The sequence below is a fragment of the Triticum aestivum genome, chromosome 2D (genome assembly GCF_018294505.1).
Source record: "Triticum aestivum cultivar Chinese Spring chromosome 2D, IWGSC CS RefSeq v2.1, whole genome shotgun sequence".
Taxonomy (NCBI): domain Eukaryota; kingdom Viridiplantae; phylum Streptophyta; class Magnoliopsida; order Poales; family Poaceae; genus Triticum; species Triticum aestivum.
The window spans coordinates 332,475,351-332,500,825 of NC_057799.1; positions in this window are offsets into that span (position 1 = coordinate 332,475,351).

Sequence of the window (25,475 nt, forward strand, 5' to 3'; positions counted from 1 at the left end):
CTTGTGGGCCTTTAGCTGGGCCGGCCAATTATGGTCTGCAAAATCTTGTGGGCCTTTAGTTGGGCTGGCCCATTATGGTCCGCAAAATCTTGTGGGCCTTTAGTTGGGCCGGCCCATTTAACCTATATGGGCCTCTGTTCGGCCCTGACATGTGTTGACGTATCATAGGCATGTCTCCTCCAATGGATAGGCGACATCTGGCCCACCGAGGAGCAGACACGTGTTTCCTCCAGCCAATGAGAATTTTACACGTGGAAAATCACCATTGGTACGGGCTGTTAGCGGGTTATCGGATCCAAAACCGGACCCGATAGCTTAACATCAAGCCGTTACGATGGATGCCACGTGTCGGTCACCCTTGACGAAAGCACTTCTATGACGCGCGATTTATCATCATGGAAGTGGACACTTCCGTGATGATAATTTTGGTAATGTCATGGAACACTTCTACGATAACACAGGTATGACTATCTTGATTCTGTCATAAAATCGTCATGGATGTACATGCATGACAGAAAACGTGACCTACTATGACAAACGCGTATCATCACGGAAGTGTATTTTTTTGTAGTGCTCGTTTGAATTGGAGGTTCTAACAATACAAGGATAGGAAATACACAGTAATAGGATAGGAATGCACATCCAAAACAGAGAATTTAAAAACACAGGATTTCTGCCAATCTGGGTGTTTGGTTCACAAGAATTGGAAGATCATAGGATGCAAAGAAACATGGTGAGATTAAGTCAAACCACAAGAAAATGTACAGTTATAATGCTATTATGCTACTATCTCTTAGCCTTGTGCTTCATGAATAGGAATTTGAAAATGAGGACAAGTGGATATTAAAATTCCTATAGTTTTTCTTTCAAGGAGACACTAAAGGAACAAATCCTACAGTTTTCCTTTGCTCCATTCCTTTGAACCAAATGCATGAATGGTAGTACCATAGGAAACTTTCCAATTCCTATGTTTTTCCTTCAGTTTTCCTTTCAAGCACTAGCGATTCTAGTAGGCAGGCATGAGCAGGGAAAAGCCTACACTCAAAAAATGTTTTTGTGCTACTTCTACTACTTTGGACCCAGGCCACTACCCTACTAGCTCAACTCCCAGGCCCATTTACAAATGCACAGCTCAAACGCGTAGAGATAAATAATGATGGCATTCAAGAGAGTCCATCACAGGTAGCTAAGTTGCCTGGTACCTCACTGCTTGTCATATAGTAGGAGAAACTAATTGTATTTCACGTTACTGCGTGTGCTCAGTGGACTATATATATATATATATATATATATATATATATATATATAACATGTAGAGTAAAAAAACGATACAACAAGTGTACAACCTCTTTGGCGAAGCCATGTCGATCTCAGTGTGATTCGGTTGGTCGGTGAGGATGCTCCGGCTGATTTGGCTGTCAGAGGAGGGGAAGAAGATCTTAGGCATCTGGAGATGGAGCCCGGGGTACTGCTCCACCGTGATGGAGGGTTTCATCGTTGGAGCAGCTCCGGTGAGTTGTACGATGGCGAGGCTGAAGCAGGACAAGAGAGACAACGTTAACCTTAGTGGAATTCTAATAGCATCTCCAATAGATGACGTAAAATACATAACCACAAAGTGCTAGATGTAAAATACATCAGCCGGTCATCTCTGAATTTAACTGTCGAAACTGAATTTAACTGTCGAAACTGAATTTTGTTGTCGAAACTGAATTTTGTTGTCGAAACTGAATTTTACTATAGAAACTGAACGCACTAGTAGCAGAAAAGCAGTAGCAGCAGCAGCAGCGCCCGGAGCAGCAGCACGTGCGAGAGCCTGGGCAGCTGGTCGTGTCTCAGCATCTTGGGTAGCAGCTGCAGGGGCTCGAGGGAGAGCAGGATCTACTGCTCGTGCAGCAGCAGCGCGCGCAAGAGTAGAGCAGCACCGCAAGCAAGAGCAAGAGCGAGAGCAGCTACGCGAGCAAGAGCAAGAGCAGATCAGGCAAGGGACCGAGAGCAAGAGTAGAGCAGCAGCTCGAGCAAGAGCCAAAGCAGCAGCAGCTCCTACTGATGTGGACATCGCCATCGTGGGAGCGACGCCATGGAGGAAGTGGCCGGCGACTCCGCCGTGGATGGAGCCGCGCCATGTCGGCTCAGGACCAAGCGTCGGCAACACCGTGAGATCGGATCAAGAAGAAAATGGGGCGATTAGTGTAAGACCTCTTTGGTGGCGCCGATTAGGCCTCAACTTCATCTGAGGTAACGGTGATGATGCTGCTCTTCCGGTGGTGCAGGTGAAGACGACGGTGTGGGAATGGAGGTGGCGCGAAAGACGAGGGGAACGTCGGGGCAGCTCCTTGGAGGTGGAGGATGGGGTGGCTGAATCGGCGGGATGACGAGATCGACGACGGATCCTCATCTCGTGCAGTGGATGAGGGACATCGAGTTGATGTGGACGACATCGTTGGGGAAGAGGCTCCGGCTGGGTGGCGGACGAAGGAGGGTGTGGGGCTTCGCGGGTTTTCGCGGCCTTGGAGTACGAATGGGTGGGCGGATGGGATGGGAGGGGGGAACCATGTCTTAGGGACGCGCTTGTCCGAAATGTGGGGTAACTTACGAAAGTACCCCCACCGATTTGAGCTAGGCGGTTCTTTCGGTTCAGGGGTATCACGGGCATCTCGCATGTCCGGATTTCGCAGGAGGTGGGAGTTTTCGTGCGTGTTGTAATTTTGGATAGCAAGGCACGGGTTGAGATGGAGGGAGTTTTCGGAGCACAACGAGACAAAGAGATATCTTAAATATTTCAGGGTAACAAGGCGCGGGTTGAAATTTCCGGACAAGCCTAACGTGTACTGTACCAAATCAATTCGCACTTCCGTCGGCGAAAAAACAGAAAGAAATCAATTCGCACCACATAGGAGAGTCTAGTCCCATGTACTGTACCAAATCAATTCCCACTACAAATGCCATTCAAAACTTTGAATTCATGTTATGTTCAATTAAAATATTTCACTACGTGTATAATGCATGCAACCTGCTACTCAAATGAACGTTTTAGTGCATTCCAAACGTATATACTACCACTTCAATATGAAGTAAATTTGAATTCGTTTATCTATTTGAATAATATCTACAATCACGATTGTTGTGAAGTTAAACCATTTTAATTTGTTTCTCTATTTTAATAAGATCTACAATCATCATTATATTGTCAAGTTAAACCATTGTTTTTGTATCATCTTCACAGCACACCACATGATTACTGTCGAGTTAGATATGAACTATGTGTACTATATGAACTCGAACTCGATTTTTTCAATCCACTTTATGTTTATTTCAAATCACAGTACATTTCAAGCTTGTCGGTGTTCTGGGAACGGGGGTCCCCAGACTTGCCTGCCTGCGGCCCACGGCGTGGCTGCGCTGCAGGCCCGTACGGCCCATCTTCATCAGCGAGGCATTCAAGACCCTCGCGAGGGGCCAAGCCTCGCGAGGCGGACGACGCAAGACCTCCTCAAGAGCGGCCTCACCAGGCTGCCTCGCGAGGAGCGGAGATATCAAGGCAGGGCAAACCTCACGAGGCTCTCGTGACATGAGCCATGACGATCAGGATCAGGCGGGCGCTAGGCGGGCGCCAGCGTGCGCAGCGTCCTTGTTTCCTCTTTGGTGCTAAGGGGGCAAGCGCAGGCGTGGAGTACCGAGGCATCAGGCAAAGGTTTCCATATCGGTGCAACGAGACCAAGACCAGCAGGACGGCAGGACGGAGGTCACCATGGAGCCCAACACGGCGTCATCACTAGAGCCTTTTGCAGGCGAAGACCGCTTTCGTCAGGATAAGCTGTACTGGTTGTCCCCTTTCAAATTGGCCACCGCTGTTGGCTCCCTTCCGACTCAATATTTGGGGAGAGGACCAGGGCCTATATAAGTAGAACTAGCCACCGCAGTAGAGGCATCTAGATCTTGAGCCAACCCTTAGCCACCCACCGAGCACAAGAACACCTCAACCTCAGGAGGCTGTTCTTCCCCTTGTACTGTTGTTCATCAGCCCAAGAGGCAATCCACCACCACCACACTGGAGTAGGGTATTACACCACAACGGTGGCCCGAACCAGTATAAATCTTGTGTGTTTGTGTTGCGAGTTCGTCGAGTTCCTCCGCGAAACCTTAGCGAGCTAGGGCGTAGATCGGCAGAGAGGAAATCTTCGCGCGCACCCCAGTGTTCCAACCTTAAGGGTTTTGCCGGAACCCGTGATCGGACATTTGGCGCGCCAGGTAGGGGTGCGCCGGAGCTTCCTTCCCACCGTCTCGCGTCCGGTTGCTCCGTCGTCTCCATGGCCGATGCTCGCCGTGCTCATGCAGAGCGCCGGGCTGCCCTAGCCACTCGCGTCGCTCAGACGGCTCCCGTCGGTGGGCCACCTCGTCGTTCTCTGTCTCCTGCCGCCAACGCCGCCACCGGTCCGGCGAGGAATGAGCAGCAAGCATCCTCGCTGCACCCCTCGGTGCGGAGGGACGGCCGCACCGCCACTCCATCGCTGACCCAGGCCAGTTCCTCGTCCCATGCTCGTCGCGCTCCCATGGACGCACTGGCCACGCTCCTCATGGCGCACGCGGTCTTGTGCTACCGCCCGGTCGACGACCTCTATGAGGACTGGCTCGACCGCATCGCCGAGCTCGTCCGTGCCACAGGGGGCTCCCCTGCGCCGTCCCTCTCTCCGCCTCACCCTCCGCCAGGTACGGGCGACGTAGCTCATGGAGCGCCTCCACCACCTCTGCCCCAAGACGGTGCCCTGGCGCCAAGGCGCGCGGCCCCACGACGCGATCCGCCGTGTCCCGCGCCTGCGTGCGAAGAAAGAAGCTGTCAAGAAGTCCCTCCGCCGCAAGAGAACGCTCCGCCACTCCTCGCACCGCCACGCCAGGATTTTCTGCCGCGGCGGGGCCCCGTGCTACTTGTTGTGGCGGCACGTGGGCGTCAAGACCAAGCTCCACCCCCAAGACGGGCTCCGGCGACCACGGCCGGCTGCCGCACCTTCACCCCCGAGGTGCGTAGCGTCGCCTGGCCGGGCAAGTTCAAGCCAGATCTGCCTCCTCGCTACGACGGCACCCCCGACCCCGCGGAGTTCCTGCAGCTCTACGAGCTGAGCATCGAGGCGGCCAACGGCGACGAAAAGATCATGGCAAACTGGTTCCCCATGGCACTCAAAGACGGCGCCCGTTCGTGGCTCCTGAACCTGCCTCCGGGCTCGATCTCCTCCTGGGACGAGATGCGCGACTGCTTCATCGCCAACTTCTAGGGCACGCGCGACCGCCCGCCGGCCGCGGGTGACCTGCGCCGCGTCAAGCAACAACCAGGAGAGACCATCCAGAAGTTCATCCAGCGCTTCAACAACATTCGCCTCAAGATCCCCAAGGTGATAGATGAGGCCATCATCTTTGCGTTCTCTGATGGCGTCCGCGACGTCAAGATGAAGGAAGAGCTCGCTATCCACGAGGAGTTGTGCACGACTCAGGAGCTATTCAACCTGGCGAACAAGTGCGCAAGAGCTGAGGAAGGGCGCCTCTCCCTCCTCGAGCTTCCGGCTGCGGACCCAGAGGAGAAGAAAGCCAAGGCCAAGGACGCGAAGCGCAAGGGAGCAGCCGTGCTCGCAGCGGAGCCGGACACCAAGCGAGGCAGAGACCAGCCCGAGTCATCCAAGAGCAGCCGACCGTTCTGCGCCTTTCACAACCTGAACACCCACAACACCAGCGACTGTCAAGAGCTCAGAGCCATTCGCGAAGGACGCTTCGGTCGACGCCCCGAGCGTAGCGACCAGGGCTACAGCCGAGGAGGAGGACGTGGAGGCGGACGCTGGGACGACCGTGGCCCGCGCCAGGAGTGGCGCGACTGGCCTCGTAAGGACCGCTGGCAGGATCATCCTCGCGAGGGCGCCTGGAGGGACCAGCCACGCGAGGATCGTCCTCAGGGCAATGCCAGTCTTCCCCCGCTACTCCCACCACCAATAAGGAATGACGACCGCCATCAGGACGAGGGGGCTGGGGGCTTCCAGGAGCCGCGCGCTATCGCATGCATCTTGGGCGGAGCCCAGGCCCCAGCCTTGCAGCGTATCTTCAAACAGTTTGCTCGTGAAGTGAATGCAGTCCTCCCCAAGCTTGAAGCCACGCGCCCGCTCAGGTGGTCCCAGTGCGCCATCACCTTCAACTCGGCAGATCAGCTCAAGTGCGCAGCGACCGCTGGCGCCCTCCCGATGCTTTGTTCTCTAGTCATCAGCAACGTGCAAGTTACCAAGACCCTCATCGACGGCGGCGCAGGGATCAACGTCCTGTCTGTCGACACGTTTGACAACCTCCAAGTGCCATATGACCAGCTTCAACCTACCAAGCCTTTCTCAGGAGTGACTGACGGCTCCACCACACCGGTAGGGCAGGTCCGCCTCCCAGTCACCTTCGGAGAACGCAAGAACTACCGCACCGAGCTCATTGACTTTGACGTCGCGCACATCCGTCTGCCGTACAACGCCATCCTTGGGTATCCAGCCCTGGCCAAGTTCATGGCGGTGACACACCACGGCTACAACGTCCTCAAGATGCCGGGAAGTGGCGGAATCATCACGGTCCCATGCGAAGAAAGAGACGTGGTGTGCTCCCTCGAGCGTGCCTTCCAAGCTACAGCAATCGACGACCCTGACAGCAAGGGCGAGGGCCCTCCTGAGGCCCTCCCCAAGAAGAAGAAGCAGCTGCGCCATGCAGGATCTCAGGAGGATGGCGTCGTAACTGGAACCTCATCAGGATCAGCGCCCGCTCCAGGGGCGCCTCCTTCTGTCGCATAGGAAGGCGCGCCCAGCGCCCTCCTCAGGCAGGGCTCAGGGGCTCTCTTCTGGAGGGCCTCGGACCTTGCCAACATCACGAGGGAGGCGCTCGGGCACCACTTGGAGGCGTGCTTCGTGGCACGTTTCCCTCAGGAGAACACATGGCAAGGAGCGCCCACCGCTCAGGAGTTCATCACCAAGACCACACAGGGACTGCAAGGCGCAAGGGCCATGCGCGGTGACCGCCGCTCATGAAGCACAGCTCCCCATCGAGGCGACGATGCCGGGCTGCGCGTCTGCATCGATGTTCCAGGGCTCAACAGGGCCCCATCTCAGGAGCCTTTCTGGCCTTCGCGCGTGGGCCGTTGCGAGGGTCCACCACACAGCTACGTTCGCATGCCTTTCGGCCTATCGAGCGTATCATCAGCCTATCAGCGCAACCTGCGGCGTGTCCTAGCAGCTCAGGAGGCCAGGCACCACGCCGTCCTGGCGGAGATGGAGATGGTCCTCAGGGAACCACCTGAGCCCCCAGAGCCTCCCGAGGCTTAGGGCCCCGGTGGCTCGTGAGGAGCAATCCCTTCGCCACGTACCTTCAGCTGCCCCAACTCTCCTTCGTCAACAGAACCAGGTGACATTTTCCAAGTTCATTTAGCTGGGAGCGCCCCTCGGGCTGCATCATTCCCAGGCCGCGTGGGTCCATCCCTGTGGCATGTACCCCTTTTTTATGTCTTTAGTTTACCCTGTTGGGGGCGCCGCTCGGGCCGCATCATCCCCAAGCCGGTCGGGCCTGACCCAGTGGCATGTATCTTTCTGCATTTACCGAAGCTGATCTGCCTTTCATGCGTAATCTACCTGTGGTTATCACCTGCTCGATTGCCGCCTGCCGCGGGTCCACCCCTCTCTCTTGCAATTCGCTTGCGCGTTAAAAGGGGGGCTCCTGAGCATCGCGACTCTGGAGCTCTTACTGGCTCTCCAGCTCTCATCCCCTGGCCTTGACCACGGCATCGCGACCTGGCATACCAGCGGCGGCTGAGCTCGCTTGAGGGCCGAGACCTGAGGACGTAGAGCATTTGCACCTAACCGTTTCGCAGGAACATACAGCTATCAAGACCCAAGACCAGGCACAACCCGGCTTGAGGTAGGGCCTCGTGAGTCCCGCGCTGGCTCGTGAGTGCCCAGATACACCTCGCTGCCCTGCCGTGCAAGCCACGTGTCAGGGCGGGGCTGCACACGCCCCGGGGGCTCTCCTCAGAGGGAGCCCCCTCCCATGCACAAGTGGAAGCACCATGCTCCGCGCTGGCCATCGACACTGCCGAGGAGCGGCTATCCCCGTGCACAAGCGGAAGCACTATGCTCCGCGCTGGCGATAAACAACTGAGGGCGGCTTCACGGCCGTACCAACCTCAGGGAGCCCAGAGCCGTGCGAGGGGGCTGGGCACGGGGGTTGCGCTCGGGTCATGCCCAAGCGTATGCCACCCAACCAGGTCTCCCGGACCTGGGGGCTACGCTCGGGTCACACCCAAGCGCACGCTACCCAACCAGGTCTCCCGGACTTGGTCGTCGCACGCCCCTCCCGAGGCCTCGGCAAGGGCAGGTATGGAAATTGTTTGCGCGTCAAGGGGGACTCCTGAGCATCGCGACTCAGGAGCCTAACTGGTCACGTAGCCCCTCACTCCTTGGTCCATCCTGGTCTCCGGTCGGCCCAATGGTGGTTGAGGTATGCGCGGGGCCGGGCTCTGCCGACGCAGAACACAAAGCGGATAAGAAGAAAATAGCAAAATCTTGAAGCAAATATTACAAGACATATTGTTCTCACAATATCAAACACAAGTTTAATGCCTCCACGAGGCCTGATTCATGACTGCGGGAATTAAACAGGAAAGGAGCCGCAGGTCACCCCTGAACACCATCGATGCCCGTGGGCGGCACTCCTCCCTTGGTGGTGCCGCCTTCACCTTGGTCACCGGCCGGGGCTGCAGCAGCGGCCTCAGCTCCGACCAAGGGCGTGGAGGCAAAGCCGCGGAACTTCTTCAGCAGGGCCTCCACCTGACCTTGCACGGCTGCAGCGGCGGTTGTGCAGTGGTCATCAGCCACAGGCTCGAGCAGCTCGTCAAGACGAGCGTTGGGGTCACGAAGGTGTAGGTGACTGAAGACGGGAGTCAACGTAGCTGAAGAAAGAACACGAGCCTCCGCCTCTGCCATGGGACCGACGCCCTCCACAACTTCCTCGAGCGCCTCCACCAGGAAGGGAAGCAGCTGGGCAGGGCCGTCCTGATCGGTGGCTAGCGGCCTCTCCAAGCCGTTCTCGTAGAGTGTCTTCAGTGCCGTGCGAGACCTCTCCTCGAGATCAGCGAAGGTCGCGCGGTCCTTAGCCAGGACCTTCGCCTTGGCGTCAAGATCGGCCTCCTTTGCCTTCACCTCCTGCTCCAGCTTCTCCAGCCGGCTACGCTCAGCAGCCTGCGTCTTCTCCAGCTCCCCCAACTCGGCATCACGATTCTTGATGGCGTCCTCCCGGGCCCTCATCTCCTCTTCCTTCACCTGGCGGTCGCGCGCTTCTTCCTCGTGTTGGTCGCGCAGACGCTTCAGCTCGTCCTCCAGCTTTCGGCAGCGGCCGCGGGCGGCCTCGGCGTCCTTCAGTGCCGCGTCGCGATCAGTCGCGGCTTTGGTGGCACTCTCCTTCTCCTTCTCGAAGGACGCCATGGTCTGGCTCAGCGTCGCTCGGACTGCGGAGTCAGAATGAAGCCAGTCGGAGGCTAATTCCAGGTGCCCGGCTACCAGGCGCGGGTCCGTGCCGAGAAGATCTTCCTGCAGCTGTGCCATCTCTGAAAGAACGCGCTCCAGGGTGGTGGAGGAAGCAGAAGAGCCTGGGAGTAGTGGCGCGGCAGAAGGAGGAATCGACGTCGTCACTAGAGCCTGGGAGATCAAGGGCTCCTGAGCCCTTGGGACCTCATCAGCCGGGCCGGGCGCTGGCACTTCCGGAGCCAGCGGGGCCACGGGGGCTGACTCCTCCTGACGTTGCTCCCCTTGGCCTCGCGAGGGCGATCGGGCTGGAGAGGTGCGAGTGCTGCCACCTCCTTTCTCCGACGAGGAGGGCGCGGCCGCCGTGTCCTCCTTCCGTTTTTTCGCTGAAGGCACCGGCCTGGTCGACTAAGGGTGAACGTCAGGAAACAGCAAGTATAACATAAGCAAGACGAAGCTCGAAGCACTTACTGATCCACCACGGCGTATTCCACCCTCCGCTTGGGAAGCTTGAAGCCTGAAAGCCTCGAAGCCGGAGGTGTGGGCGCACGGATCTCGGGAGCAGAAGACGGCACAACAGAAGGGACGGAGGCAGCTCCGGCCGGCGTCAAGGCGGAGGCAGCATCCCGAGGAATCAGTGACGACCTGCTCCTTGTTGGGACGAGGGCAGTTCTCCCCCTCCTGGCGGGCATCGACCTCGGCGTCGTCAGGAAGGGCGCGGAGGATTTCAGCTTTGCTCAAGGGAGAGTTTCCCCCCATCTCCTCGGGGGTCGCCTCCTCCTCCTCCTCCTCCTCTTCTTTCCCCCCGCGGGACTCGTCAGAAGATAGATCCATTGGCTTTGGCGCCGCGGGGGCTCCGGAGAGCACAGGCGGCACCAGCCCACGCGCGTCAAAGGTCGGCCTGGAGGCCATGAGCGGCTCCCAGTCCTTGCGATGGAACAAGGGAGTGAAGGCGCTTGGCGGGTACTCCTGGTTGTCCCCAACCAGGAGGCGCAGGACAGCAGCCAGTTCGTCATTAGGCAAGGCCCCCAGCCTCAGGCGGGTATTGTCTTCTTCATCTCCAAGCTTCCACAAGGGGCGCGCGCGCCTGGAGCAGGGCAACGCTGTAACACCCATGATGCGGCTATATCTCCCACGTGTCGAGGCACAACTTAGAGGCATAACCGCATTGTGGTTTTGTCGCAAGAAGGGTCATCTTCACACAATCCCATGTAATGAACAAGAATAGGATAACGAGAGTTGGCTTACAATCGCCACTTCACTCAATACATAAATATAATTCATACATCATCCAAAATCCACACATAGACCGACTACGGTCAAAATACAAATGAAAATAAGATAACCCCAAATGCTAGATCCCCGATCGTCCCAACTGGGCTCCACTACTGATCATCAGGAAAAGGAACATAGTAACGACCATGTTCCTCGTTGAACTCCCACTTGAGCTCGGTTGCATCATCTGCACTGGCATCATCGGCACCTGCAACTGTTTTGGTAGAATCTGTGAGTCACGAGGACTCAGCAATCTCACACCCGCGAGATCAAGACTATTTAAGCTTATAGGAAAGAATGGTGTAATGAGGTGGAGCTGCAGCAGGCACTAAGCATATATGGTGGCTAACATACGCAAATGAGAGCGAGAATAGAAGCAACGCAACGGTCGCGAAGCTAGAAATGATCAAGAAGTGATCCTGAAACTACTTACGTTCATGAATAACCCAACCGTGTTCACTTCCCGGACTCCTCCGAGAAGAGACCATCATGGCTACACACACGGTTGATGTATTTTAATTAAATCAAGTGTCAAGTTCTCTACATCCGGACATTAACAAATTCCCATCTGCCTCATAACCGCGGGCACGGCTTTCGAAAGATAATACCCTGCAGGGGTGTCCCAACTTAGCCCATCATAAGCTCTCACGGTCAACGAAGGATAAACCTTCTCCCAGGAAGACCCGATCAGTCTCGGAATCCCGGTTTACAAGACATTTCGACAATGGTAAAACAAGACCAGCAAAGCCACCCGAATGTGCCGACAATCCCGATAGGAGCTGCACATATCTCGTTCTCAGGGCACACCGGATAAGCGAAGCGTACAGGTACCAACGTAACCCAAGTTGCCAAGGGACGGTCCCGCACGGTGCTCTAGTTTGGACCAGCACTCAGAGGAACACTGGCCCGGGGGTTTAAATAAAGATGACCCTCGGGCTCGCGAAAACCCAAGGGAAAAGGCTTAGGTGGCAAATGGCAAAACCAAGGTTGGGCCTTGCTGGAGGAGTTTTATTCAAGGCGAACTGTCAAGGGGGTCCCATAAATCACCCAACCGCGTAAGGAACGCAAACTCAAGGAACATAATACCGGTATGACGGAAACTAGGATGGCAAGAGTGGAACAAGACACCAGGCATAAGGCCGAGCCTTCCACCCTTTACCAAATATATAGATGAATTAATTAAATAAGAGGTATTGTGATATTCCAAAATATCCATGTTCCAACATGGAACCAACTTCAACTTCACCTGCAACTAGCAACGCTATAAGAAGGGCTGAGCAAAAGCGGTAACTTAGCTAAACAACGGTTTGCTAGGAAATGATGGTTAGAGGCTTGAAATGGCAATATGGGAGGCATGATATAGCAAGTGGTAGGTAGCGCAGCATGGCAAGAGAACGAACAACTAGCAAAGCAATAGAAGTGATTTCGAGGGTATGGTCATCTTGCCTGCAAGGTTCTCAGAGTTGTCGAAAGCTTGATCCTCGTAAGCGTACTCAACAGGTTCCTCGTTCACGAACTCGTCTCCCGGCTCTACCCACAGCAAGAACACAAGCAATGGAACCACAATCAATCACGGGAAATGCACAAGCAACATGATGCAATACATGCATGATATGCGAGACATGATATGCAATGCGTATGCGTGCTCCGGAAGAAAAAGGATGAACAAGGCAGTAACTTGGCAAACCAAGTATGCCACTGGAAATATGAGATGATTTCGGTCGAAATCGATATAAAGATCACCGGAAACGGATACACGGTTTGCAAATGGCAAGCAAAACAAGAATGACCAAATCTGCGATTAACAGCATAATAGCACTTAGAATACATCAAGTAACTATGCTACAGCTCTCCAACATAGCAGCAAAGCATATGAAAGTAATCTACAGGAGATGCTTGACAAAAGATGAACACTGAGCTACGGCTAGATCACACCACAGAAGGTTCAAACAAGCATGGCAAAAGTGCAAAAGATATCAGGTTCACAGACTTAGTGAAATTACTGGACATGGCAGAAACAGCATCAGGTAGCAATGTTCAGAGCAAGCAATCGACCTGCTACAGTAACTTAACATAGCAAAACAAGGCATGGCATGAATCTACTAAATGCATTGAACAAAATCCCCTTAATGACCATAAGCCAAAAAGGACCAGAAGATATGATGGCTCCCATGTAAACATAGCAAGTTTCGTTAACAGGTTTCAGACTTGGCAGAAAACAGAGCATGGCAGAAACAGTATTATGAAGGCATCTTTGTGAGCTTGATTCACACACCACAAAACAATGCATGACAAAACAAGAATACCTACAGCAAGATGGCATGCTTATGAAGATAACCATGGCAAGATCAAGTTCAAAGCATTTATGAAACAACTTCAACAACCTTGGCAAAAATGAATATCACGTAAACAATCTGCCAGGAACATTTTATAGCAAAAGTAGAGCAAGATTGAGTCATGCTAGGGCACTCCATAATTGCACACAAGGGCATGGATGGATAGAGAACAACTATATCTACAAAACATCCTTACTGAACATGCTCAAAATAAGAATGGATCTCTCTGTAGACACATGGATACATGGCAACAAAATAACAGCAGAAACAGACAGTGAAAATCCTAAGTCCCTGAAAACAGAAACATCACGAAGCCTAGTTTGCATGCTTGTGCTAGTCACCACATAGATCACAAAAATACATGGCTTACACCCATGTAAAGATGGCATGACATACATCAAAACACCTGTAGAGCTCATGCCCATAAGATGCACACATCAAATGCAACAAAAATAACAAATCCTCAAGTTCTGGTAAGTAACAGCAGTCAACAGCATATAGCACTTTTGCACCAGATATTTGGGAATCAAGATGGACTCAAATGAACATGGCAAATGGAACAAAATGAAGAGCATCTCGAGACGGACATTTCGATATATCATGCACGCAAAACGGAGCAGTATACAGAGAGTTATCATGTGATGAACAGGAGCATATAATGTAAAAATCTCAGGACTTAGAGAATTTCAGGGGGGGGGAAAGTCAACCTCCACTGTGGATCTAGATCGGGGCTCGGGCTCGCTGGCCGGAGTAGAGGCGGCGGCCGGCGGAGGAGAGGAGGGAGACGACGACGAAGCTTGCCGGGGCGCGGGACGTGCGGCTGCGGGGCGCGGCGCGGCCGGCGACGGGCGCGGCGCCGGCGCGGAACGGCAGAGGAGCGGGGCGAGGTCGACGGGCGCGGCGGCGCCGGCGTGGCGGCGCGGGTGGCCGGCGCGGGATCTGTCCCGGGGCGGGCTCCCCGTGGGCCTGGCGGGCCTGCGGCAGAGGAAGACGGCGGCGCCCACGTGGCGCGCTCTGGTTGGTCGGGCGCGGCGGCGGGATTTCGTCCGGCTCGGGCCGGACACGTCCGGCTGCGGAGAGGGGAAGGGGACTAGGGTTTCGCCCGAAATTTCGGAGGGGAGGTGTATTTATAGGTAGAGGGAGCTAGAAGACTCCAAATGGAGTGCGGTTTTCGCCCACACGATCTTGATCGAACGACCGAGAGCATGGAGGTGACTTAGGTGGGTTTTGGGCTGTCTGGAGGTTTTTTTGCTGCAACACACAAAAGGACTTTGCGGTTACCGGTTAACCGTTGGAGCATCAAACGACCCCCAAATGGAACGAAACTTGACAGATGGTCTACCGGTGGTATACCAAGGCCACTTGACAAACCTCGGTCCATTCCAAGAACGTTTAACACCCGCTCACAAAAAGAAACAAGAGGGGTGTGCCGGTACATGTGGGAGTGCCGGATTGCAAAACGGACAACGGGGAAAATGCTCGGATGCATGAGACAACACGTATGCAAATGAGATGCACATGATGGCATGATATGCGATGCATGACATGAACAAAATGCAAAACGAAAAACAAAACCCGACCACAAATGGAATATCATAACACATAGCCGAAAATGGCAAGAGTTGGAGTTACAAATATGGAAAGTTACATCCGGGGTGTTACAAACGCGCAACATCAGGAATTCCCTCAGGAGCATGGCCCCTGTGACCTTCGCCGCCTTCGCGTTGCCCGGCTTCAGGTCGGTCTGCATATGTGCCAACACCGACGACGCCCGCTCGTCAGCGAGCTCTGCGCGGGGCCACCCCTTGTTAAACTGGGGCGCCTCCATCGGTAATGCCAAGCGCGGGTGGATGCACTTGGCGTCCACCAAGACCCATTTGGCCCGGATGTTGTCGGCTCTCTTCCCAGTGTTCGAGATTGAGTTGGCTTTGCCGGATGCGATGAAATTGGCACACCCGGAAACATGGCCATCGCTGACGCGGAGGAAGAAGAGGTGGCACAGAAGCGCCACAGACGGCATCACGCCCAGATATGTCTCGCAATAGTAGGCGAAGATGGACAGGAGGAGGATGGAGTTGGGATGGAGGTGCAACGCCTCCAGCCCACAGTGGTCGAGGACGTCATAAAAGAAATCAGAGAAGGGGGGAACCAACCCGGCGGCGATGCTGCTCGAGAAGAAGGGGAAGAAGGTGCTTCCCTCAGGCTCGGGCACGTCGGAGGCAAGCCGGAGCTCTGTCTTCCCCCATTCATTACTCTCCCCCGCCGTCAGCAGGCGCGTAGAGGCGAGGCTCTTCTCTATGACATTGGGCGCTTCAAGAGCTAGCTCGTACCAAGCCGGCGCCGAGGAGGACTTGACCTTGCGCGGCGCCATGGGTCGCAGATGCGGAGCAAGATTGGAGCAGATCTGGAGGTATCGGTAGCGAGGAGCGAGAAAGGGGATCTGAGGCAAGGCGGAGAGGAATAGTGAAGGCGAGCGCTATCTGCGCCGGCCTTTTGTCAAGTCGAGCAGTTGCCGAGGCAGCGTGGGGAAGCGGAGACGCCCACGTCCAATCAACAGCCACGCGCCAACCGAGGCCGCCGGCGTTTGGGGCCCGCGGCGCTCCGCGCTTGACCTTTGGCTTCTCCTCGAAGCCAAGCCCAAGCGCCCCTTGCGCCCGGGGGCTACTGTCGGCGTTCTGGGAATGGGGGTCCCCAGACTTGCCTGCCTGCGGCCCACGGCGTGGCAGCGGTGCAGGCCCGTATGGCCCATCTTCATCAGCGAGGCATTCAAGACCCTCGCGAGGGGCCAAGCCTCGCTAGGCGGACGACGCAAGACCTCCTCAGGAGCGGCCTCACCAGGCTGCCTCGCGAGGAGCGGAGATATCAAGGCAGGGCAAACCTCGCGAGGCTCTCGTGACGTGAGCCATGACGATCAGGATCAGGCGGGCGCCAGCGCGCGCAGCGTCCTTGTTTCCTCTTTGGTGCTAAGGGGGAAAGCGCAGGTGCGGAGTACCGAGGCATCAGGCAAAGGTTTCCATATCGGTGCAATGAGACCAAGACCAGCAGGACGGCAGGACGGAGGTCACCATGGAGCCCAAGACGGCGTCATCACCAGAGCCTTTCGTAGGCGAAGACCGCTTTTGTCAGGATAAGCTGTACTAGCTGTCCCCTTTCAAATTGGCCACCGATGTTGGCTCCCTTCCCGCTCAATATTTGGGGAGAGGACCTGGGCCTATATAAGTAGAACTAGCCACCGCAGTAGAGGCATCTAGATCTTGAGCCAATCCTTAGCGACCCACCTAGCATAAGAACACCTCAACCTCAGGAGGTTGTTCTTCCCCTTGTACTGTTGTTCATCAGCCCAAGAGGCAATCCACCACCACCACACTGGAGTAGGGTATTACACCACCACGGTGGCCCGAACCAGTATAAATCTTGTGTCTTTGTGTTGCGAGTTCGTCGAGTTCCTTCGCGAGACCTTAGCGAGCTAGGGCGTAGATCGGTAGAGAGGAAATCTTCGCGCGCACCCCAGTGTTCGAACCTTAAGGGTATTGCTGGAACCCGTGATCCGACAAAGCTCTAGCTAGATCTTCATAATCTAAACCATGTCTCATATGTATAATGTGTTTATCACATAATGTATGGTGCCCCGCCCCTACGCCTACAGGTATTTAGATGTGAGTTGCAAACGCCACACGTTACGACAAATTCAAATAAAATGTGAGATTGTTTGATACATAGTATGGTTTAGATTGTTCGATGTTTAGTTGTGAGATGCAAATGCCACACATTATCACAAATTCAAATAAAATGTGAGATTGTTCGATGAATAGTATGATTCAGATTGTTCGATATTTAGTTGTGAGTTGCAAACACCATGCATTATCACATTATGGTATAACATGTCCAAAACCACACCACGCATATCACCGCTATATTCATGCATGCATATGTTTATAACACTATGATCTCCTATTCAAATATATGAATCCAATTTCATATCAAATTATGATCTTTGTTAGTCTCTTACACCCACACAATCCTCTAACCTTTGTAGCTAGCACTAACTTTCTCTCGTGCATGCACATGCCCTCCTCGCCCTTCCCCTCCCTCAGCATTCTATCCATCACGCTCATTCATTTTTTTCTTTAGGTCGTTCTCCCATGGTATCCACAACTCCTTTCCGACACACACCGATCAATAAACCTCTCCAGCGATGTCTGCCTACAACATACACACGCACCTTCCATTTTCTCCTTTATGTGTCCATGCCTCGTGTCTCTCATACGGCCCCACACACGTGTGAACTCTCCCCCTATCTAGCTAGTAGGCCTCTCGCACCACCTCGTAGCTCCATTCTCTCTGTCTATCCATCCCGCTGGGCCTTATTTGCCTCTAACAAATGGATGTACACCGACCTATCTCCCGCTATACATATAGCTAGCTAGGTCCTTATAACTTCTTTTCCCCACACGTCGATCGATCTACCTCATTAGTTATATCTCTCCCTTCCTCCAACAAACAACAATTGATCTACCGATCTAGTTAGGTCTGCTTACCAAACACATGGTCCCCCTTCATCATCCATGCATGCGTCCCGACACATCTATCACGCACATGCACACACAGAAACACATCCCCACTCTTATTGATAATATTGCAGTTCTACCCTCAATTTGTCTAGTAGGCCTCTCCCACCATCTTTGAGAAGCAACTCCATCTCCCATCCAGCACTCTACCCCTCTCTCTCTCTCACTCACTCTCTCTCTCTCTCTCTGTCCCAACCTATTTCCAGTCCTTCACTTATGTATGGATGTCGACCGATCTCCCTCAAGACATAGCCGGGTCTCTCCTTCTAAACACATATACGAGTCGATCTACCTCTCTAGTTAGGTCTCTGCCTCCCCCCACCCCCCCACACACACACCGATACATCGAGCGCTCTAGTCATGTCTCCCCGCCACACACAAACTTGCCCTGTGCCCTCTGACGTTCCGGTAGGTCAATCGCCCTATATCTTTGACTTGCAGACACACAATTTCGATGGCTCTCTTCATCGACCTCGCACCCACACACTTGATCCTCTCTTCGACTCTATCGATATCTGTGACCCCTCCCTCTCTTCTAGTGGATCGCCCCCTCTATATATGATATAGATAGGCCTCTATTTCACACACATTGCATGTGTCAATTTTTTTTGAGATATCATCGACACATATTCCCACAAATACATTCATGAAATCACACCCCCCAACAAAAAACACTCACGAATGCACACACCATACATCTAGGTTTGTATCTCTCTCACACAGACCCACGTAGGTGGGGGCGTGCACGAAGAGAAGAGGTGCACGCACGGCGCACGTACTCCCGTCTCTTTCCCAACCACACCCGCACGGGTACACGGTGGAGCTCATTTCTGTACGAAAAGGCAGACCACGTGGTAATTTGACACGTGTACTGGTTGTCCACTTGATGGAGGACCGTGTACCACGGGTGAACAAACAAATTTCGACTTGACGCGTTATGTTAAAAAAGGCAAACCATGTGGGGCCTACCTTAGAGGCAAGGTTCTATACACTAGAGACATAGCCGGGTCTCTCCTTCTCAACACATATACGAGTCGATCTACCTCTCTAGTTAGGTCTCTGCCTCCCCTCACCCCCCACACACACCGATACATCGAGCGCTCTAGTCATGTCTCCCCGCCACACACAAACTTGCCGTGTGCCCTCTGACGTTCCGGTAGGTTAGTCACCCTATATCTTTGACTTGCACACACACAATTTCGATGGCTCTCTTCATCGATCTCGCACCCACCCACTTGATCCTCTCTTCGACTCTATCGATATCTGTGACCCCTCCCTCTCTTCTAGTGGATCGCCCCCTCTATATATGATATAGATAGGCCTCTATTTCACACACATTGCATGTGTCAATTTTTTTTTGAGATATCATCGACACATATTCCCACAAATACATTCATGAAATCACACCCCCAACAAAAAACACTCACGAACGCACACACCATATGTCTAGGTTTGTATCTCTCTCACACAGACCCACGTAGGTGGGGGGCGTGCACGAAGAGAAGAGGTGCACGCACGGCGCACGTACTCCCGTCTCTTTCCCAACCACACCCGCACGGGTACACGGTGGAGCTCATTTCTGTACTAAAAGGCAGACCACGTGGTAATTTGACACGTGTACTGGTTGTCCACTAGGTGGAGGACCATGTACCACGGGTGAACAAACAAATTTCGACTTGACGCGTTATGTTAAAAAAAAGGCAAACCATGTGGGGCCTACCTTAGAGGCAAGGTTCTATACACTAGAGACATAGCCGGGTCTCTCCTTCTCAACACATATACGAGTCGATCTACCTCTCTAGTTAGGTCTCTGCCTCCCCTCACCCCCCACACACCGATACATCGAGCGCTCTAGTCATGTCTCCCTGCCACACACAAACTTGCCGTGTGCCATCTGACGTTCCGGTAGTTCAGTCACCCTATATCTTTGACTTGCACACACACAATTTCGATGGCTCTCTTCATCGATCTTGCACCCACCCACTTGATCCTCTCTTCGACTCTATCGATATCTGTGACCCCTCCCTCTCTTCTAGTGGATCGCCCCCTCTATATATGATATAGATAGGCCTCTATTTCACACACATTGCATGTGTCAATTTTTTTTTGAGATATCATCGACACATATTCCCACAAATACATTCATGAAATCACACCCCCAACAAAAAACACTCACGAACGCACACACCATATGTCTAGGTTTGTATCTCTCTCACACAGACCCACGTAGGTGGGGGGCGTGCACGAAGAGAAGAGGTGCACGCACGGCGCACGTACTCCCGTCTCTTTCCCAACCACACCCGCACGGGTACACGGTGGAGCTCATTTCTGTATGAAAAGGTAGACCACGTGGTAATTTGACACGTGTACTGGTTGTCCACTTGATGGAGGACCGTGTACCATGGGTGAACAAACAAATTTCGACTTGACGCGTTATGTTAAAAAAAGGCAAACCATGTGGGGCCTACCTTAGAGGCAAGGTTCTATACACTAGAGATGCTCTGTACGTATTACTTTCGATGTGTCCCCTCAACTCGTGAGAAGCTTGCTTAGTATGCCGTCTCCGGTGCCCACGAGCGCGGTGGCTCGCAGGACGAGGTGAAGCTTGCTTACTACGCCTTACACCCGCTGTCGGATTTCGGGTTCCGGCAAAACCCTCGAGGTTCGAACACTGGGGTGCGCACGAAGATCTCCCCCTACCCAATCACGCCCTCAGCCTCACTGCGATCTCAAAGCCTAACTCGACGAACCCGCAACACAAGAGACACGAGATTTATACTGGTTCGGGCCACCGTTGTAGTGTAATACCCTACTCCAGGGTGGTGTGGTGGATTCCCTCTTGGGCTGAGGATGAATAGTACAAGGGAAGAACAGCCTCCTGAGGTGAGGTGTTCTTGTGCTTGGTGAACTTGTGTGGGTGAGGATGATCTGAATCTGTTTGAGATGGTCTGAGGCTCAGTTGCCTCCTACTGTGGTGGCTAGCCCTACTTATAGAGGCCCTGGTCCTCTCCCCAAATATTGAGCGGGAAGGGAGCCACCAACGGCCAAATTCTAAGGGAGACAACTAGTACAAACTATCATGAACTAAAGGTGGTCTTCACCTGCCAAAGGCTCTGGTGGTGACGCTGTCTTGGGCTGCATGGTGACCTCCGTCCTGCCATCCTGCTGGTCTTGGTCTTGTTGCCCCGATATGGAAACCTTTGCCTGATGCCTCGGGACTCCTTGCCTGCGCTTGCCCCTTTAGCACCAAAGAGGAAACGAGGACACTGTGCGCGCTGGCACCCACCTGGCTCCAGTCGTCATGGCTTGCATCACTAGAACCTCGCGAGGTGTCCCTTGCCTTGATCTCTCCGCCCCTCGCGAGCCAGCCTAGTGAGGCCGCTCCCGAAGAGGTCTTGTGTCATCTGCCTCGCGAAGCTTGGCCCCTCGCGAAGGTCTTGAATGTTTGCTGGTGAATATGGGCCGTACGAGGCCGCTGGCGGAGCCACGCCGTGGGCCGCCGGCAGGCAAGTCTGGGGATCCCCGTTCCCAGGACGCCGACAGTAGCCCTCGGGCCCAAGCCGCGCTCGGACTTGGCTTCGGGGCAAAGCAAAAGGGCAAGTGCGTAGCGCCGCGGGCCCCAACAGCCTGCGGCCTTGGTTGACACGTGGCGATTGACGGGACGTGGGCAGCCCTGCTTCCCCACGCAGCCTTGAAATCCACCTGGCTAGGCAGCCACGGCGTCCTACATAGTTATTTCCCTATTATTGGCAATGCACTCCCCTACTTCTTCGCTTCCTCGTACCTCTGCTTCCTATTCCAATCCGACCCGAGCTTCGTCCTCTCTGTCGCCATGGCGCCGAACTGGACGGAGAAAGGGAAGAAGCCCCTTCCCTCGGCCAGCCCACCTCCGGCCGCCGAGCCCGCCGTCGGTCGATCGCGGGTGCTCAACCAGGAGGCCATGGATAAGGTCCGCCCTGCGCTCGCTACCAGCCTCAACGAATGGGGAGGGATGGTGGCCTGACCTGCGTCCCGAGCCACCATCGATAGGACGGCCACCGAGGTCCAGTTCTTCATCGACGCCCTGTGGGCTGGCCTGGATCCTCCCTTCTCCGCCTTCTTCGACGCCGTGCTTTCCCACTATCAGATCCATATGCCGCACCTTGATCCCCAATCCGTCGCCCTTCTCACCGTCTTCACCTTTGTCTGCGAGGCCATGGTGGGCATTGCTCCCTCTGTGGCCCTCTTGTGCCACTTCTTCTCGCTGCACCTGACCAACCCCCGGCAGTGCTCGGGGTGCCTGAGCTTCCAGGCCGTGGTGGCGACAGCCGGCTCAGGGATTGACTTTGATCTCCCGCTGTCTACGAGCGAGTTTCGTACGCGGTGGGTGTATGTTGATGTCGGAGTACTCAGCCCCTGCTCTCGCCTCCATCGTCACCCGCCGTCCCCACCTCCGGCTGGGGTCACGAGGAGCTCGTGAGCTCCCGTATCGCTTTCGTCTGGCTCCGGCTGAGGAGGCTGAAGGATCTTGGTGTGACCGCTCCCAAGGTGATGAAGGAGTTCCTCCGACGCTGCATCGCCCCACTCTAGCGCCACTCCCAGCCGATGTGGGCCCTGACCGCCGACCAGGATTGCATGAGGCTTCAGGAGTCGGGGCTTCCGGCCGAGATACGAAGAACGATGCTCGAAGTCTTGGCCGGTGACCCCTCGCCAGGTGATCTGCCGCGGGAGGGCTGTTTCTTGTACAACTTCTTGAACAGGGTGCAGTTCGCGGGGCAGATGCCCCCTTTCGATGAATGGGGGTTGCGTCCAGTTGGCCTCGTGGTTCCCCGCAAGAACCCCAGCACCGTGGTTCCTCTCCTCGTTGTCTGTGCCGATCTTGCCCCAAGAGTGGACGTAGGGGGGCAAGTGCCATCGGAGGCCGGATGCGCGGGTGCCGAGGTGTCAGCGCCGCCCGAGGCTCCTGAGGCACCATCCTCGGGAGCCCGAGGCTCTCTCCCCGGGGTGGCAGTTGAGGGGGCGGTGCGGCCCGCTGCTCTTGAGGCCGAAGTTCCCGAGGCCTCAGCCAGCCGTCGTGAGGCGGAGCCCGACAGCTCTCCCCAGCTTGGCGCTCCAGAGGTCGTCTCCTTGGGCGCTTCTCCAGTCGTGCCCTGTTCTAGCCGCCACTTCCAGCGCTTCGGCAGGCTTCACGTGGACTTCAAAGAACTCCGCAAGAGGAAGGGGTCCCCAGGCCGCATCGGTGGTGCCTTTCGGCCATTGAAGCAGGGGAAGTACATCGCCATAGATGAGTAAGTACCTTATCTTTGTGATCCCTTGAGTGATGCTTCCCTTCCTGATGGTGGCCTTTTAGGATCCCTTCTGCTAAAGCCGTGAAACCTCTCAGGAAGCAGCCTCCTCCTGCCTCGAGTCTCCCGCTGGCCTTGAGCGTCCCAAGCTAGCATGCCGCCCCTGGCATGAGGTCGGTCAAAGAGACAGACACGCCAGCTTGGCGTCTCAAACCCTCGCTCCTGCCATGTCTTCTTCGTGGCCTCGCCGGAGGTGCGGCGAGTGTGCCAATGTCTCCTCCTCTGGTTGTGGACGGTGGCTGGATGGCTTCAGTCTTGGCCTCCTGTTCGAGTAGCGAGCCTCGACTTAATCGATCGCGCGCTCCGTGGCTGGATCGGGGGGCGCCAGCCCCCAACCCCTACCGAAAGGGGGCGAGCCGCTTCGGGTCCCGTCTGCAACCCCCGCCACGAAGGACGGGATCGGTCGCGCGCTTGAGCTTGCGCACCAACGGAGCGTTGTCCGCCACGAGCTTTTTCAGGAGGCAATGGGTGCGTTGAGCCGGCTCAGCGGAGAACTCATGGATGTAGATGCGCGTCTCGAGGCCGAGGGTCTTCGGCTGATGGAGGAGCGGCATAAACTGAAGGTGGCCATCAACCTTGGGCGCCACCAGCGCGAACTTGACAATGCAAAGGCCAAGGTGTCCCTTGCGGCCTCGGGTGAGGCCTGCACGTGGGCCCTGGAAGAGGCCCGGGAAGCGGACCGTCGCCGCGAGGTCGTAGAGAAACGCGTGTGGGAGCTCCAAGCCTGGAGCGCCTCCTTGGAGCAACAGGTGGAAACGCGCAAGGCCGCCCTTGCGTTGATGAGGGGGACGCCTGCCGAGGAGGAAAAGATCCTGAAGCGCGAGGAAGCGCTAGCGCTGGAAGCCATGGAGCGCAACCTCGAGCTTGAGAGGTTGGAGACGAGGGAGCACCAGGTTACCCAAGCGGAGGATGCCGCTAACGTGCGCGAGGCTAGGATCTAGAAGGAGGTCGACAGCAGGGTGGCCAAGGCACGCGCGGACCTTGTCGGCAGGTACAACCTGAAGCTGGAGCTTGTGGAAGCCGAAGCCGTGGGCCGGACTACCGCCCTCAGTACAGAGTTGGCTGAGGTGGAGCAACGCGAGAAGGCCACTGCAGCCGCCCTGTTCTCGGCGCAGGCTAAGCTGGCCTCCGCCCGCGCCGAGCTGCTTTCTCTTCAGCAGCGAGTCACCAACGCCGAGTCCTTCACGCAGCAGAGCAGGGAGGAAGTGCTTCAATGGCGGACGTTGGAGCGTGTGCACGCCCCCATGCTCCAAGACCTCAGGAACAGGGCCAACACGGCGCGGGGCCACATCTGCGATGAAAATGCCCCTCATTCCCATGCGAACGATTATGCCAGTCACCTCCGCTTCTTCACCGACGTGGTGATGCGCCTGGAGAACCGATCTGAGAGGGCTCGCTAGCTTGTTGAAGAGAGGAGTCGCGGCCTGCTCGGGCGCGCGTTCTCCCGCGTCTTCAGCCACCTCCAGAACACTTACCCCAACTTCTATTTTGACACCGCCATTGCCCCCGTACCCGAGGCCATCCGGGGTGACCTGGCGCAATGGGTGGAAGACAATGTGGATGCACTGGTCAGGGCCTTTACTTCCGATGATGATGCGGTGGTGGTCGCGGCGGATGAAGGTGACGTGGTCGATGACGGCGAGGGTGGCGCTGGTGACGGTGACGGTGGTGCCAGCGACGGCGACAGCAACACCAGTGACGCATCTGAAGGCAACTCGGGGGACACTGTGAGCGACATGTCTGATTGAACCCGTGCTTCCCTGTTGTTTATCCTGCATGCGAAAACTCGGGCACGACCCTGGAGGTTGTAAGAGCATTTTGGGAGGGGGAGCCCCTCATGTAAACAGATTACTGCCTCTACTTTTTAGGCCAAGACGGATATGTGTCTTCATGAGCCCGTGAGCCCTCCTGCGAGTTTGCTGTTGTGGTTTACCTTAGCCAGGACAGGTCCCGAACTGGCTCGTGAGGTTGGGGGTTTCTATGGAGCCTACCGATTCGTCCGAGAGGGCCTCGCGAGAAGCAAGCGCCGGCGATGGCAGGGCATGAGTGCAGCACGCGTGCTACACCCAGCCCCCACTCGCAAGGGGGAGGCAGCGGGTGCGAACTCCAAATCAAGGTAAGGAACCAGATTGCAAGAAATCGCACGAACGAGAAAAGGCACCCCCCATGCACACCAATGAAAATTCGACTTCAAACTTAAATCCAGAGCCAGAAAGAAAGGCTACAGAAAAGAGGGTAAAAGAAAATGGCCGCGTCCGGTGCCTAGCCTAGTCTTCTTGTCTTCTCACCAGCGCGGAGCTAAGTGCTGCCACTAGGATGTGGGAGGGAGCCCCCGAGGCCCGAGGGCGGCACTCCTGGGACTCCGGGGTGTGTACATCACCACTCATTATTACGTGAGAGTGTCACGAGCGAAGACCTTCATAGGCGTGAGCCTTACTTCATATCGCCCAA